We start from the raw sequence: 5,093 nt of genomic DNA, 5'->3' as shown, positions 1-5,093 counted from the left end.
TTCTAGCTACTCAGGAGGCTGAGATCTGAAGATGGCAGCTTGGAAAATCTGTGGGACTCTTATCTTCAATTTATCAGCAAAAAAGTGAGCCTGTGGGTCTAGTGGTAGAGTGATAGTCTTTAACAAAAAAGCTCAGAGACAGCTCTCAGGACCTGTGTTCAAGCTCCAAGGCCAGCACCAAGAAACCAAATTAAAATGTCTGGCCTAATGAAATCACTCACATTTGCACTTTCTTTATCTCAGGGGAGTAGAGAAGCTTGACAGGATTTGAGATCTTTCCCATATAAGATTTTCTTCTTTTTTCTTTTTTAAAAATCTTTTTTCATATAAGATTTTTAATCTTTTCTTTTTTTAAAAAATATTTTTCTTGGGGCTGGGGATATAGCCTAGTGGCAAGAGTGCCTGCCTCGGATACACGAGGCCCTAGGTTCGATTCCCCAGTACCACATATACAGAAAACGGCCAGAAGCGGCGCTGTGGCTCAAGTGGCAGAGTGCTAGCCTTGAGCGGGAAGAAGCCAGGGACAGTGCTCAGGCCCTGAGTCCAAGGCCCAGGACTGGCCAAAAAAAAAAAAAAAATTTTTTTTTCTTTATAATTTCTGACTTTATTGGCTTGCTTACAATTTTTTTTTTTTTTCATTTTGGGGCTTGAACTGAGGGACTAGGCACTGTCCCTGAGTTCTTTTGCTAAAGGCTAATACTCTACCACTTTGAGCCACAGCACCACTTCTGGTTTTCTGGTGGTTAATTGTACATAAGAATCTCATAAACTTTCCTGCCTGGGCTGGCTTTGAACCATGAACCTCCTGAGTAAGATTACTGGCATGAGTCACACCATCTGGCACAAGGTCTTTTTTCTTTCTTACCAGTCCTGGGGCTGGAACTCAGGGCCCAAGCACTGTCCCTGGCTTCTTTTTGCTCAAGGCTAGCACTCTACCACTTCTGGCCTTTTCTGTGTATGTGGTGCTGAGGAATCAAACCCAGGGCTTCATGCATGCTAGGCAAGCGCTCTACCGCTAAGCCACATTCCCAGCCCCAAGATTTTTAATCTTTTCAAACATATGGAAGTCTTATTTGGGCCTTTGATGTGTGTCCTGAGGGCAGGGCTATAGTCTGCTCACTCCTGCCATCTATCTGAACATTTCTTGGTGATAATAGACACTGATAACACATTACTCAATGTTTTTCTTGTTTGTTTTTGTGTGTGCGCATGTACCAGTATTAGGGCTTAGATTCAGGACCTCATACTCTTGCTCAGCTATTCTACTTATGGCTGTTCCTCTACCACTGGAGCCACAGCTCCACTTGTAGCTTTTCTGTGTGTGTGTGTGTGTGTGTGTGTGTGTGTGTGTGTGTGCACGCACGTGCCAGTCCTGGGGCTTGAACTCAGGCCTGGGCATTGTCCCTAGCTTCTTTTGCTCAAGGGCTAGCACTCTACCACTTGAGCCACACAGCACCACTTCTAGCTTTTTCTATTTATGTGGGATTGAGGAATGGAACCCAGGGCTTCATGCATGCTTGGCAAGCACTGTACCACTAAGCCACATTCCCAGCCCCTCGTGCAGCTTTTTGTTGGTTAATTGGAGATAAGAGTCACATGGGTTTGTCTGCTTGAAGTGGCTTTGAACTCTCAGTCCTCAGATCTCAGTCTCCTGAGTAGCTAGGATTTCAGGTGAGGCGTGGGCATCCAGCTGAATTTAACATTTAAGTCAGTTTATCTTTAGAAGGTAAGTTGCTTCCATCTTTATTCTTTTTTTTTTTTTTTGGCCAGTCCTGGGCCTTGGACTCAGGGCCTGAGCACTGTCCCTGGCTTCTTCCCGGTCAAGGCCGGCACTCTGCCACCTGAGCCCCAGCGCCCCTTCTGGCCATTTTCCATATATGTGGTGCTGGGGAATCGAGCCAAGAGCTTCATGTACAAGACAGGAGGCAAGTGCTCTTGCCACTAGGCCATATTCCCAGCCCCCCATCTTTATTCTTATATTTGCTAAAGTTATTTTTTTTGGTTGTGGGGATTAAACTCAGAGCCTAGACACTGTCCCTGAGCCTCTTTGAGCTCAAGGCTGGAGCTTTACCACTTAAGCCACAGGCACCACTTGCAGTTTTTAATGATTAACTGGAGATGGGAGTCTCATGGGGACTTTTCTGCCTGGGCTGGTTTCAAACGGAGATCCTCAGATCTTAGCCTCCTGTGTAGCTAGGATTATAGATAAGAGTCATCAGCACCAAGTTAGTTTGATGTTTTGGTGAAATCCTCAGCTCAACTAAAACCGGACTCTTTAAGATTTTCTGAGCCACATCTAAAAGGAGTTGAGGAAATGGAGCCTGTGGGCCTCAGCAGGCTGGAGGCTCAGCGCCACCTGGAGGCAGCCCCATGAAACACAGCTCTAAAAGCATCTGGAAAAGCACCTCTCCAAGAGAAGATGGTCCCAGCTGCTTGGCTTCCATTTCATTCAAAACAAAACGATAAAAAACAAAAACAGGGGCTGGGGATATAGCCTAGTGGCAAGAGTGCCTGCCTCGGATACACGAGGCCCTAGGTTCGATTCCCCAGCACCACATATACAGAAAACGGCCAGAAGTGGCACTGTGGCTCAAGTGGCAGAGTGCTAGCCTTGAGCGGGAAGAAGCCAGGGACAGTGCTCAGGCCCTGAGTCCAAGGCCCAGGACTGGCCAAAAAAAACAAAACAAAACAAAAACAACTTTCCTCCACCTTTTGGCCGGAACCGCCATCTTTCAGTAATTTGCCAAAATGACGAACACCAAGGGAAAGAGGAGAGGTACCCGATACATGTTCTCTAGGCCCTTCAGGAAACATGGAGTTGTTCCTTTGGCCACTTACATGAGAATCTACAAGAAGGGTGATGTTGTAGACATCAAGGGAATGGGTACTGTTCAAAAAGGAATGCCACACACATGTTACCATGGCAAAACTGAAGGGTCTACAATGTTACCCAGCATGCTGTTGGCATTGTTGTGAACAAGCAAGTTAAGGGCAAGATCCTTGCCAAGAGGATTAATGTGCATATTGAGCATATTAAGCACTCTAAGAGCCGAGACAGCTTCCTGAAACGAGTGAAGGAAAATGACCAGAAAAAGAAGGAAGCCAAAGAGAAAGGAACTTGGGTTCAACTGAAGCGCCAGCCTGCTCCACCCAGAGAAGCACACTTTGTGAGAACCAATGGAAAGGAACCTGAACTATTGGAACCTATTCCCTAAGAATTCATGGCCTAAGAGATATAAAAAAATAAAAGAACTCTGAACTATAAAAAAAAAACCCCACAAAATTTCCTCCAAAAAAAGATTTAAGTTTGAGAGAGGAGTGGCGAGCGGTAGAAAGAGCCGGGAACATCTGAGCCTGGTTTTGGCTTGGGGTGGGGAGGACATGCAGGCAGCTAACAAAGCTCTTGCTGGTTGCGGGGGGGGGGGGGGGGGTGGGTCTCTGCTCCTTCCCCTGCCCTGCTCATATGGAGAAGCTGTTTGTTTGTGTGAGTGTGTGATCAATTTTACATTGGGTGTCATGTAAGATTTTATTTGAACAAAGAGCAGAGTTCGTTCTATGGCTTAAAAGTAAGTATTAGAGTTGGGCATATTGGTATATAGCTGCAATTCCTGCTACTCAGGAGATACAGGTAGGAAGATCTCTGGTTGAGGCTAATGTCCAGGAAAGTTAGTAGGAGACCTTACCTGTAAAATAAGCTAAAAGCACAAGGATTGAGGCCTGGCTCAAGTGGTTAGAGTAGCAGCCTAGCAAAGGTGAGGCTCTGTGTTTATACCCCAGTAGCGCACACGCGCATACACACACACACACACACACACAAATTATATTTTTAAAAAAGCATTGCAGGGCTGGGAATGTAGCTTAGTAGTAGAGTGCTTGCCTTGCATGCATGAATCCCTGTGTTCGATTCCTTAGCACCACCTATGTAGAAAAAGGCAGAAGTGGTGCAGTGGCTCAAGTGGCAGAGTGCTAGCCTTGAGCAAAAAGAAGCCAGGGACAGTGCTCAGGCCCTGAGTCCAAGCCCCAGGACTGGCAAAAATAAAATAAAATAATAAAAAGAAAGCATTGCACTAGAGACGGTTGTTTCCAATATCAATACTTTGGTTTGGAGATTTCTTCTAACCCTGGCAGAAAAATAGCTGGGTTTGATCGTGCAAGCCTGTAATCTCAGCAACTTGAGAGAAGCCAGAGAAATTTAATTTTTAAGTCAGTTCAAGGCCAGCCTGGGCCAAGTTAGCAAGACCTTGACTCAAAACCAACAAAAAAGACTGGGGATGTAGCTCAATGGTAGAACATTGACCTAGCATCCCCAGCACTGTAAAAATAAATAAAAATCACTAAAACTTATCCTTACTGGGTGTTGGTGGTTCACATCTGTAATCCTAGCTACTCAGGAGGCTGAGATCTGGGAATCGTGTTCAAAGCCAACCAGAGCAGGGAAGCCCACAAGCCACCCATCTCCAATGAACTACCAAAAAGTCAGAAATGGCACTGTAGCTCAAAGTGGTAAAGCACTAGCCTTGAGCACAAAAGCGCGGGGACAGTGTCCAGGCCCTGAATTCAAGCCCCAGGACTGACAGAAAAGCAGGCAAACAAACAAACAAACACCCCTTACCCTTTACTTAGCAATAAAGCATTTTTACCTGAGGAGTAAATCAGGGCTAAGCCTTCGTGATGGAGAGCTAGACTGCGGTGTCAGAGTTGTAGTAACTCACCACTAGGAACAGATGTAGCCTTTCCCTTTCTCTCTCTCTCCCCCTTCCTTTTCTTCCTCTTTTTAAAAATATACTATTTTACTTTATTGATTTTATAGAGGTGATGTACAGAGGGATTACAATGACATGAGCCAGGCAATGAGTCCATTTCCTTTCGTACAGTGTCTTCTGTTCCCTCACTCTCTCCCAGTCCCTCCCTCCCGTCTCCACCCACCAGTTGTCTAGTTCACAGTGTCCAGTGAGCTCCACTGCTGTACTTTTCACCCTTCTCCCCTCAAGTTCTGTACCCTCCCCCAACCCTTCTGAAGATGTACATTGAATATACCATACATAATGTAAAGAAGACATCATCAGAAACTAAAACAAAAAAAGGGGGGGAAG

The 5,093-nt window shown here is 45.6% G+C and overlaps 1 pseudogene; it reads left to right on the top strand.

The window, feature by feature from the left end:
• The first annotated feature begins 2,715 nt into the window (after positions 1-2,715).
• On the top strand, positions 2,716-3,230 carry LOC125354731 (annotated as a pseudogene).
• Positions 3,231-5,093: the final 1,863 nt, after the last annotated feature.

This window comes from Perognathus longimembris, chromosome 7, assembly GCF_023159225.1.
Source record: "Perognathus longimembris pacificus isolate PPM17 chromosome 7, ASM2315922v1, whole genome shotgun sequence".
Lineage (NCBI taxonomy): Eukaryota > Metazoa > Chordata > Mammalia > Rodentia > Heteromyidae > Perognathus > Perognathus longimembris.
The sequence above is the reverse complement of the archived record's forward strand: the minus strand, read 5'-3'. Positions and strand labels throughout refer to the sequence as shown.